Source organism: Rutidosis leptorrhynchoides, chromosome 2 (assembly GCF_046630445.1).
Source record: "Rutidosis leptorrhynchoides isolate AG116_Rl617_1_P2 chromosome 2, CSIRO_AGI_Rlap_v1, whole genome shotgun sequence".
Taxonomy (NCBI): domain Eukaryota; kingdom Viridiplantae; phylum Streptophyta; class Magnoliopsida; order Asterales; family Asteraceae; genus Rutidosis; species Rutidosis leptorrhynchoides.
In genome coordinates, this window is record NC_092334.1 from 563,503,311 (window position 1) to 563,516,744 (window position 13,434).

Here is a 13,434-nt window from a genome sequence, read left to right on the forward strand (position 1 = left end):
AAGACGAGTAAGAGAAGATCGACGCGTTTGTGAAAGGATTACCGGAAAGAATCCAAGAAGATATAAGTTCACACGAGCCCGCCTCCATACAACAGGCATGTAGAATGGCTCACAAACTAGTGAACCAGATTGAAGAAAGAATTAAAGAACAGACTGCTGAAGAGGCCAATGTGAAGCAAGTCAAAAGAAAGTAGGAGGAAAACGGTGATAAGAATCACCAATACAACAACAACAGCAATTACAATAATAATCGCAACAATTATCCCAACAATCGCAACATCAATCGCAACTACAACAAACGGCCCAACAACAACAACAACAACAGCAACTACAACAACCATCCCAACAACAATAATAACCGCAACAACAACAACAATCAGAAGCAGCTATGCCAAAGGTGTGAAAAGTATCACTCAGGGTTCTGCACCAAATTTTGCAACAAGTGTAAAAGAAATGGTCATAGCGCGGCGAACTGTGAGGTCTACGGACCAGGGGTTAATAGAATGAAAGGAACAAATGGTGTCGGAACGAGTAATGGCGGAGCAAGTAGTGTCGGAGCAAGTTATGCAAATGTAGTTTGTTATAAATGTGGAAAACCGGGCCACATTATTAGAAATTGCCCGAACCAGGAGAACACGAATGGACAAGGCCGCGGAAGAGTTTTCAATATTAATGCGGCAGAGGCACAGGAAGACCCGGAGCTTGTTACGGGTACGTTTCTTATTGACAATAAATCTGCTTACGTTTTATTTGATTCGGGTGCGGATAGAAGCTATATGAGTAGAGATTTTTGTGCTAAATTAAGTTGTCCATTGACGCCTTTGGATAGTAAATTTTTACTCGAATTAGCAAATGGTAAATTAATTTCAGCAGATAATATATGTCGGAATCGAGAAATTAAACTGGTTAGCGAAACATTTAAGATTGATTTGATACAAGTAGAGTTAGGGAGTTTTGATGTGATAATCGGTATGGACTGGTTGAAAGAAGTGAAAGCAGAGATCGTTTGTTACAAAAATGCAATTCGCATTATACGAGAAAAAGGAAAACCCTTAATGGTGTACGGAGAAAAGGGCAACACGAAGCTACATCTTATTAGTAATTTGAAGGCACAAAAACTAATAAGAAAAGGTTGCTATGCTGTTCTAGCACACGTCGAGAAAGTACAAACTGAAGAAAAGAGCATCAATGATGTTCCCATTGCAAAAGAATTTCCCAATGTATTTCCGATAGAATTATCGGGATTACCCCCACATCGATCCGTTGAATTTCAAATAGATCTTGTACCAGGAGCTGCACCAATAGCTCGTGCTCCTTACAGACTCGCACCCAACGAGATGAAAGAACTGCAAAGCCAATTACAAGAACTTTTAGAGCGTGGTTTCATTCGACCAAGCACATCACCGTGGGGAGCTCCTGTTTTGTTTGTCAAGAAGAAAGATGGTACATTCAGGTTGTGTATTGACTACAGAGAGTTGAACAAACTTACCATCAAAAACCGTTATCCACTGCCGAGAATTGACGACTTATTTGATCAACTACAAGGCTCTCGGTTTATTTGAAGATCGATTTACGTTCTGGATATCATCAAATGCGAGTAAAGGAGGATGATATTCCAAAAACTGCTTTTAGGACGCGTTATGGTCATTACGAGTTTATGGTTTTGCCGTTTGGATTGACTAACGCACCAGCTGTGTTCATGAACCTTATGAACCGAGTGTGTGGGGCATATCTTGACAAGTTTGTCATTGTTTTCATCGATGACATACTTATTTACTCAAAGAATGATCAAGAGCACGAAGAACATTTGAGAAAAGTGCTAGAAGTATTGAGGAAAGAAAAACTGTACGCTAAGCTTTCAAAGTGTGCATTTTGGTTGGAAGAAGTTCAATTCCTCGGTCACATAGTGAACAAAGAAGGTATCCAGGTGGACCCGGCAAAGATCGAAATCGTTGAAAAGTGGGAAACCCCAAAAACTCCGAAGCATATACGTCAATTTTTAGGATTGGCTGGTTACTACAGAAGATTCATCCAAGATTTCTCCAAAATAGCAAAACCCTTGACTGCATTAACGCATAAAGGGAAGAAATTTGAATGGAAGGATGAACACGAGGAGGCGTTTCAATTATTGAAGAAAAAGCTAACTACGGCACCTATATTGTCATTGCCTGAAGGGAATGATGATTTTGTGATTTATTGTGACGCATCAAAGCAAGGTCTCGGTTGTGTATTAATGCAACGAACGAAGGTGATTGCTTATACGTCTAGACAATTGAAGATTCACGAGCAAAATTATACGACGCATGATTTGGAATTAGGCGCGGTTTTTTTTGCTTTAAAGACTTGGAGGCACTACTTATATGGGGTCAAAAGTATTATATATACCGACCACAAAAGTCTTCAACACATATTTAATCAGAAACAACTGAATATGAGGCAGCGTAGGTGGATTGAATTGTTGAATGATTACGACTTTGAGATTCGTTACCACCCGGGAAAGGCAAATGTGGTAGCCAACGCCTTGAGCAGAAAGGACAGAGAACCCATTCGAGTAAAATCTATGAATATAATGATTCACACTAACCTTACTACTCAAATAAAGGAGGCGCAACAAGGAGTTTTAAAAGAGGGAAATTTAAAGGATGAAATACCCAAAGGATCAGAGAAGCATCTTAATATTCGGGAAGACGAAACCCGGTATAGGGCTGAAAGAATTTGGGTACCAAAATTTGGAGATATGAGAGAAATGGTACTTAGAGAAGCTCATAAAACCAGATACTCAATACATCCTGGAACGAGGAAGATGTACAAGGATCTTAAGAAACATTTTTGGTGGCCAGGTATGAAAGCCGATATTGTTAAATATGTAGGAGAATGTTTAACGTGTTCTAAGGTCAAAGCTGAACATCAGAAACCATCAGGTCTACTACAACAACTTGAAATCCTGGAATGGAAATGGGAAAACATTACCATGGATTTCATCACTAAATTGCCAAGGACTGCAAGTGGTTTTGATACTATTTGGGTAATAGTTGATCGTCTCGCCAAATCAGCATACTTCCTGCCAATAAGAGAAGATGACAAGATGGAGAAGTTAGCACGACTGTATTTGAAGGAAGTCGTCTCCAGACATGGAATACCAATCTCTATTATCTCTGATAGGGATGGTAGATTTATTTCAAGATTCTGGCAGACATTACAGCAAGCATTAGGAACTCGTCTAGACATGAGTACTGCTTATCATCCACAAACTGATGGGCAGAGCGAAAGGACGTTACAAACGCTTGAAGACATGCTACGAGCATGTGTTATTGATTTCGGAAACAGTTGGGATCGACATCTACCGTTAGCAGAATTTTAATACAACAACAGCTACCATTCAAGCATTGAGATGGCGCCGTTTGAAGCACTTTATGTTAGAAAGTGCAGGTCTCCGATTTGTTGGAGTGAAGTGGGGGATAGACAGATTACGGGTCCAGAGATTATACAAGAAACTACTGAGAAGATCATCCAAATTCAACAACGGTTGAAAACCGCCCAAAGTCGACAAAAGAGCTACGCTGACATTAAAAGAAAAGATATAGAATTTGAAATTGGAGAGATGGTCATGCTTAAAGTTGCACCTTGGAAAGGCGTTGTTCGATTTGGTAAACGAGGGAAATTAAATCGAAGGTATATTGGACCATTCAAGATTATTGATCGTGTCGGACCAGTAGCTTACCGACTTGAGTTACCTCAACAACTCGTAGCTGTACATAACACTTTCCACGTCTCGAATTTGAAGAAATGTTTTGCTAAAGAAGATCTCACTATTCCGTTAGATGAAATTCAAATCAACGAAAAACGTCAATTCATCGAAGAACCCGTCGAAATAATGGATCGTGAGGTTAAAAGACTTAATCAAAACAAGATACCAATTGTTAAGGTTCGATGGAATGCTCGTAGAGGACCCGAGTTCACCTGGGAGCGTGAAGATCAGATGAAGAAGAAATACCCGCATCTATTTCCAGAAGATTCGTCAACACCTTCAACAGCTTAAAATTTCGGGACGAAATTTATTTAACGGGTAGGTACTGTAGTGACCCGAACTTTTCCATGTTTATATATATTAATTGAGATTTATATTTACATGATTAAATGTTTCCAACATGTTAAGCAATCAAACTTGTTAAGACTTGATTAATTGAAATATGTTTCATATAGACAATTGACCACCCAAGTTGACCGGTGATTCACGAACGTTAAAACTTGTAAAAACTATACGATGACATATATATGGTTATATATATAGTTAACATGATTTTATTATAAGTATGTATCTCATTAGGTATTTTAACAATGAGTTATATACATAAAAATGAGACTATTAATTTAAGAAACTCGAAAACGATATATATAACAATTATCGTTATAACAACGTCTTACTAGGTACATATGAATCATATTAAGATATTGATACACTTGGTTAATTATGTTAAATGATAAGTAAATATATTATTAAGTGTATTAACAATGAAATACATATGTAAAAATAAGACTACTAACTTAATGATTTCGAAACGAGACATATATGTAACGATTATCGTTGTAACGACATTTAACTGTATATATATCATACTAAGATATATTATATATCATAATATCATGATAATATAACAATTTAACATCTCATTTGTTATAATAAACAATGGGTTAACAACATTCAACAAGATCGTTTACCTAAAGGTTTCAAAACAACATTTACATGTAACGACTAACGATGACCTAAAGACTCAGTTAAAATGTATATACATGTAGCGTTTTAATATGTATTCATACACTTTTGAAAGACTTCAAGACACTTATCAAAATACTTCTACTTAACAAAAATGCTTACAATTACATCCTCGTTCAGTTTCATCAACAATTCTACTCGTATGCACCCGTATTCGTACTCGTACAATACACAGCTTTTAGATGTATGTACTATTAGTATATACACTCCAATGATCAGCTCTTAGCAGCCCATGTGAGTCACCTAATACATGTGGGAACCATCATTTGGCAACTAGCATGAAATATCTCATAAAATTAGAAAAAATATGAGTAATCATTCATGACTTATTTACATGAAAACAAAATTACATATCCTTTATATCTAATCCATACACCAACGACCAAAAACACCTACAAACACTTTCATTCTTCAATTTTCTTCATCTAATTGATCTCTCTCAAGTTCTATCTTCAAGTTCTAAGTGTTCTTCATAAATTCCAAAAGTTCTAGTTTCATAAAATCAAGAATACTTCCAAGATTGCAAGTTTACTTCCAAGTTTTCTAAATCCATTCCAAGTAATCATCTAAGATCAAGAAACCTTTGTTACTTACAGTAGGTTATCTTTCTAATACAAGGTAATAATCATATTCAAACTTTAATTCAATTTCTATAACTATAACAATCTTATTTCGAGTGGAAATCTTACTTGAAATTGTTTTCGTGTCATGATTCTGCTTCAAGAACTTTCAAGCCATCCAAGGATCCTTTGAAGCTAGATCTATTTTTCTCATTTCCAGTAGGTTTATCCAAGGAACTTGAGGTAGTAATGATGTTCATAACATCATTCGATTCATACATATAAAGCTATCTTATTCGAAGATTTAAACTTGTAATCACTAGAACATAGTTTAGTTAATTATAAACTTGTTCGCAAATAAAAGTTAATCCTTCTAACTTGACTTTTAAAATCAACTAAACACATGTTCTATATCTATATTATATGCTAACTTAATAATTTAAAACCTGGAAACACGAAAAACATCGTAAAATCGGATTTACGCCGTCGTAGTAACACCGCGGGCTGTTTTGGGTTAGTTAATTAAAAACTATGATAAACTTTGATTTAAAAGTTGTTATTCTGGGAAAATGATTTTTATTATGAACATGAAACTATATCCAAAAATTATGGTTAAACTCAAAGTGGAAGTATGTTTTCTAAAATGGTCATCTAGACGTCGTTCTTTCGACTGAAATGACTACCTTTACAAAAATGACTTGTAACTTATTTTTCCAAATATAAACCTATACTTTTTATATTTAGATTCATAAAATAGAGTTCAATATGAAACCATAGCAATTTGATTCACTCAAAACGGATTTAAAATGAAGAAGTTATGGGTAAAAAACAAGATTGGATAATTTTTCTCATTTTAGCTACGTGAAAATTGGTAACAAATCTATTCCAACCATAACTTAATCAACTTGTATTGTATATTATGTAATCTTGAGATACCATAGACACGTATACAATGTTTCGACCTATCATGTCAACACATCTATATATATTTCGGAACAACCATAGACACTCTATATGTGAATGTTGGAGTTAGCTATACAGGGTTGAGGTTGATTCCAAAATATATATAGTTTGAGTTGTGATCAATACTAAGATACGTATACACTAGGTCCTGGATTGATTCAAGATAATATTTATCGATTTATTTCTGTACATCTAACTGTGGACAACTAGTTGTAGGTTACTAACGAGGACAGCTGACTTAATAAACTTAAAACATCAAAATATATTAAAAGTGTTGTAAATATATTTTGAACATACTTTGATATATATGTATATATTGTTATAGGTTCGTGAATCAACCAGTGGCCAAGTCTTACTTCCCGACGAAGTAAAAATCGGTGAAAGTGAGTTATAGTCCCACTTTTAAAATCTAATATTTTTGGGATGAGAATACATGCAGGTTTTATAAATGATTTACAAAATAGACACAAGTACGTGAAACTACATTCTATGGTTGAATTATCGAAATCGAATATGCCCCTTTTTATTAAGTCTGGTAATCTAAGAATTTGGGAACAAACACCCTAATTGACGCGAATCCTAAAGATAGATCTATTGGGCCTAAAAAACCCCATCCAAAGTACCGGATGCTTTAGTACTTCGAAATTTATATCATATCTGAAGGGTGTCCCGGAATGATGGGGATATTCTTATATATGCATCTTGTTAATGTCGGTTACCAGGTGTTCACCATATGAATGATTTTTATCTCTATGTATGGGATGTGTATTGAAATATGAAATCTTGTGGTCTATTATTATGATTTGATATATATAGGTTAAACCTATAACTCACCAACATTTTTGTTGACGTTTTAAGCATGTTTATTCTTAGGTAATTATTAAGAGCTTCCGCTGTCGCATACTTAAATAAGGACGAGATTTGGAGTCCATGCTTGTATGATATTGTGTAAAAACTGCATTCAAGAAACTTATTTTGTTGTAACATATTTGTATTGTAAACCATTATGTAATGGTCGTGTGTAAACAGGATATTTTAGATTATCATTATTTGATAATCTACGTAAAGCTTTTTAAACCTTTATTGATGAAATAAAGGTTATGGTTTGTTTTAAAATGAATGCAGTCTTTGAAAAACGTCTCATATAGAGGTCAAAACCTCGCAACGAAATCAATTAATATGGAACGTTTTTAATCAATAAGAACGGGACATTTCAAAGAGCTTCCGCTGTTGCATACTAAAATAAGGACAAGATTTGGAATCCATGTTTGTATGATATTGTGTAAAAACTGCATTCAAGAAACTGATTTCGATTTAACATATTTGTATTGTAAACCATTATGTAATGGTCGTGTGTAAACAGGATATTTTAGATTATCATTATTTGATAATCTACGTAAAGCTTTTTAAACCTTTATTTATGAAATAAAGGTTATGGTTTGTTTTAAAAATGAATGCAGTCTTTGAAAAACATCTCATATAGAGGTCAAAACCTCGCAACGAAATCAATTAATATGAAACGTTTTTAATCAATAAGAACGGGACATTTCAGTTGGTATCCGAGCGTTGGTCTTAGAGAACCAGAAAATTTGCATTAGTGTGTCTTATCGAGTTTGTTAGGATGCATTAGTGAGTCTGGACTTCGACCGTGTTTTCTTTAAAAATGATTGCTTAACATTTTTGTTGGAAACTATATATTATTAACATGTATATATTATGTGATATATTAATCTCTTAACATGTTTGATATTGTGTGATAGATGTCTACCTCTAGCACAAATCCCATTGACTCACCTAATAATAACGAAGAGTCGAATATATATTGGACTGATTCACAAGTTCCCGAAGAAGAACCGGAAGAAGAATCAGAACCGGAAGAGGAGGAACCGGAGGAGGAAATAGAACCGGTGGGGGAAATAATAAAACGGTTAAGTAAAAGAAAATCCTCAACCAACCGACCAAGGTTAATTATGGTCAATGGTGTTTCCGCCAAGGAAGCAAAATATTGGGAGGATTACCAATTCTCCGATGAATCGGATTCCGACGAGAATTCCGATGATGTTATAGAAATTACCCCAACTGAATTTAAAAAGGCAAAAGAAAATAATAAGGGAAAGGGCATAAAAATAGAGAAATCAAATTCCAACCCCGATGAACTTTATATGTATCGTCAACCCCCGAAGCCCTTAAGTTGTAACAATGACCCGGGTACCTCTAAACCACCAGGTTTTTCTAAACCGTTGTGGAAAACGACAGCTCGTATTAGGGGAACATCATATATCCCTAGAAACTTGGCAAAACGAACCAAAACCGAAGAAGAAGAAATGAGCGAGTCGGAATAAGATAGTTATATTCGTGTGGTGTAATATATGTAATATAGTGTGCTTATGCTTTATGATATATGTAAAAATTGCTTGTATTAATATGTATTTTTTTTTATGAATCTAACTCTTGTCTATTTTACAGTATAAAAACACAAAATGGATAGACAACCCAATATTTTAAGAGACCTACCCGGAGACATGATTGATGAAATCTTGTCTAGAGTCGGTCAGAATTCTTCGGTACAACTATTTACGGCGAAATCAGTTTGTAAGACATTCGAAGAACGTTCCAAGAATGTCTTGGTTTATAAGAGACTTTCGTTTGAAAGATGGGGGATATCACATTGGGAAACCCATAAGTTACGATGTGTTTACTTTGACGCATATATTGCGGGGAACCCAAATGCTATTTTACGCAACGGGTTAAGAAATTATTTTGACTCAATGTATCCGAATATAGGACTTCATGATTTAGAAAAAGCGGCTAACATGCAACATAAAGAAGCATGCTATGCTTACGGGTTAGTAATGTTCGCTTCTCACCAAAGTGAGAAAAAGAACATCGGGCTACAACTATTAAACAAAACATTCCCACAAGTGACGGAGTCGGTAATTGGGGTAAGAAATGAGGTTTTTAGGTTATTACGAGACTGTTGGTCATTACGTAACCCTCGTCCCTTTGACAACGTTACAACACGATGTCTTATCAATGGCCATAACGGTTATGTTCCACAAGACCAAGGATGGGAAGTAGTCCTAGTAAAACCAGAATGCATGACTTGTTTCTGGACGTATGAATTACGTGTCTTTATTGCCTTTGCTGAACGACTTGTGTACTAGCTAGAATTATCTTCACAACTATCTTGTATCAAAGTTATTGTGTGCTATATTTCATGCTTTATGTAAAATAAGCGGTATTGTAAGTTTGTAAAATATTGTATAAAAGTTTGAACGCGAAATATTATTATAATCAGTTTTTCATATAGAATTGTAGTAGTTGAATTGTATATTAGCTACTAAGTATGAACTTAACGGGTAGGTACTACCCGAATTTAAACTTATAAACCGCTAATATGAAGAAAAAGCTTTTATAAATGAGTTCATATTATGCTACAAAATACTATTAACTACTCTTAATATTCGGTATGATTAACTTGTTCCATTTGACTATTTTGAAGGAAATGGCACCGACTACTCGACACACCGTGAATATGAATGAAGAGGAATTCCGTACTTTTCTAGCTTCAAACATAGCCGCAGTACAGGCTGCGCTACATACCAACAATAACCTTGGATCTAGCAGTACAGGAAATCGTGTAGGATGCACCTACAAAGAATTCACTGCCTGCAAACCTTTGGAATTTGATGGAACCGAAGGACCGATCGGATTGAAACGGTGGACTGAGAAGGTCGAATCGGTGTTTGCCATAAGTAAGTGTACTGAAGAGGACACAGTAAAGTACGCTACGCATACCTTCACAGGTTCTGCGTTAACATGGTGGAATACCTATCTAGAGCAAGTGGGATAAAAAGATGCGTACGCACTATCGTGGTCAGCATTCAAGCACTTGATGAACGAGAAGTACCGTCCCAGAACCGAGGTCAATAAGCTCAAGACAGAACTTAGAGGGTTACGAACCCAAGGATTTGATATTACCACGTACGAAAGACGATTCACAGAATTGTGCCTATTGTGTCCGGGAGCGTTCGAAGATGAGGAAGAGAAGATCGACGCGTTTGTGAAAGGATTACCGGAAAGAATCCAAGAAGATATAAGTTCACACGAGCCCGACTCCATACAACAGGCATGTAGAATGGCTCACAAACTAGTGAACCAGATTGAGGAAAGAATTAAAGAACAGACGGCTGAAGAGGCCAATGTGAAGCAAGTCAAAAGAAAGTGGGAGGAAAACGGTGATAAGAATCACCAATACAACAACAACAGCAATTACAATAATAATCGCAACAATTATCCCAACAATCGCAACATCAATCGCAACTACAACAAACGGCCCAACAACAACAACAACAACAACAACAACAACAACAACAACAACAACAACAACAACAACAACAACAACAACAACAACAACAACAACAACAACAACAACAACAACAACAACAACAATCATCCCAACAACAATAACAACCGCAACAACAACAACAATCAGAAGCAGCTATGCCAAAGGTGTGAAAAGTATCACTCGGGGTTCTGCACCAAATTTTGCAACAAGTGTAAAAGAAATGGTCATAGCGCGGTGAAGTGTGAGGTCTACGGACCAGGGGTTAACAAAACGAAAGGAACAAATGGTGTCGGAACGAGTAATGGCGGAGCAAGTAGTGTCGGAGAAAGTTATGCCAATGTAGTTTGTTATAAATGTGGAAAATCGGGCCACATTATTAGAAATTGCCCGAACTAGGAGAACACGAATGGACAAGGCCGCGGAAGAGTTTTCAATATTAATGTGGCAGAGGCACAGGAAGACCCGGAGCTTGTTATTGGTACGTTTCTTATTGACAATAAATCTGCTTACGTTTTATTTGATTCGGGTGCGGATAGAAGCTATATGAGTAGAGATTTTTGTGCTAAATTAAGTTGTCCATTGACGCCGTTGGATAGTAAATTTTTACTCGAATTAGCAAACGGTAAATTAATTTCAGCAGATAATATATGCCGGAATCGAGAAATTAAACTGGGTAGCGAAATATTTAAGATTGATTTGATACCAGTAGAGTTAGGGAGTTTTGATGTAATAGTTGGCATGGACTGGCTGAAGAAGGTGAAAGCAGAGATCGTATGTTATAAAAATGTAATTCGCATTGTACGAGAAGAAGGAGAACCCTTAATGGTGTACGGAGAAAAGGGCAACATGAAGCTACATCTTATTAGTAATTTGAAGGCACAAAAACTAATAAGAAAAGGTTGCTATGCTGTTCTAACACACGTCGAGAAAGTACAAACTGAAGAAAAGAGCATCAATGATGTTCCCGTCGCAAAAGAATTTCCCGATGTATTTCCGAAAGAATTACCGGGACTACCTCCACATCGATCTGTTGAATTTCAAATAGATCTTGTACCAGGAGCTGCACCAATAGCTCGTGCTCCTTATAGATTCGCACCCAGCGAGATGAAAGAACTGCAAAGCCAACTGCAAGAACTATTAGAACGTGGTTTCATTCGACCAAGTACATCACCATGGGGAGCTCCTGTTTTGTTTGTCAAGAAGAAGGATGGTACATTTAGGTTGTGTATTGACTACAGAGAGTTGAACAAACTTACCATCAAAAACCGTTATCCACTGCCGAGAAATGACGACTTATTTGATCAACTACAAGGCTCGTCGGTTTATTCGAAGATCGATTTACGTTCTGTATATCATCAAATGCAAGTAAAGGAGGATGATATTCCAAAAACTGCTTTTAGGACGCGTTATGGTCATTACGATTTTATGGTTATGCCGTTTGGATTGACTAACGCACCAGCTGTGTTCATGGACCTTATGAACCGAGTGTGTGGGCCATATCTTGACAAGTTTGTCATTGTTTTCATCGATGACATACTTATTTACTCAAAGAATGATCAAGAGCACGAAGAACATTTGAGAAAAGTGCTAGAAGTATTGAGGAAAGAAAAACTGTACGCTAAGTTTTCAAAGTGTGCATTTTGGTTGGAAGAAGTTCAATTCCTCAGTCACATAGTGAACAAAGAAGGTATCCAGGTGGACCCGGCAAAGATCGAAACCGTTGAAAAGTGGGAAACCCCAAAAACTCTGAAGCATATACGACAATTTTTAGGATTGGCTAGTTACTACAGAAGATTCATCCAAGATTTCTCCAAAATAGCAAAACCCTTGACTGCATTAACGCATAAAGGGAAGAAATTTGAATGGAAGGATGAACGAGAGAAGGCGTTTCAACTATTGAAGAAAAAGCTAACTACGGCACCTATATTGTCATTGCCTGAAGGGAATGATGATTTTGTGATTTATTGTGATGCATCAAAGCAAGGTCTCAGTTGTGTATTAATGCAACGGACGAAGGTGATTGCTTATGCGTCTAAACAATTGAAGATTCACGAGCAAAATTATACGACGCATGATTTGGAATTAGACGCGGTTGTTTTTGCATTAAAGACTTGGAGGCACTACTTATATGGGGTCAAAAGTATTATATATACCGACCACAAAAGTCTTCAACACATATTTAATCAGAAACAACTGAATATGAGGCAGCGTAGGTGGATTGAATTGTTGAATGATTACGACTTTAATCAATAAGAACGGGACATTTCATGTGTAGCAATCTTTAATCGGTATTTTTCCATACTATTTCATACAACAATTCATATATCACGTTTTGCACATCAGCTGATAACATGTGATGACAGGTATTGTACAAGCCTGAGGTTTCGGGTAGATTGGCCAAATGGGCCATTGAATTGGGAGAGCATGAAATCAATTACTCCCCGCGTACGGCGGTAAAAGGCCAGATACTTGCAGATTATTTGGCTGAAACAACGGGAGAAGTAGAGGCACTCGCAGAAAGTACTACAACTGGATGTGAAAAGAATCAGGTCTGAGAACTATATACGGATGGAGCTTGTGGGCCTGAAGGCGCTGGCGCTGGATTGGTCCTTACAAGTCCCGACGAAGAGGAGCATACATATGCACTCTGATTCACATTTGCTGTGACCAACAATGAGTTCGAGTATGAAGCATTACTGTCTAGAATCTACATAGCGCAACAACTCAGAATAAAGCACTTGGACACATATGTTGACTTGCAGTTGGTCGCTAACCAGGTCAATGAATCG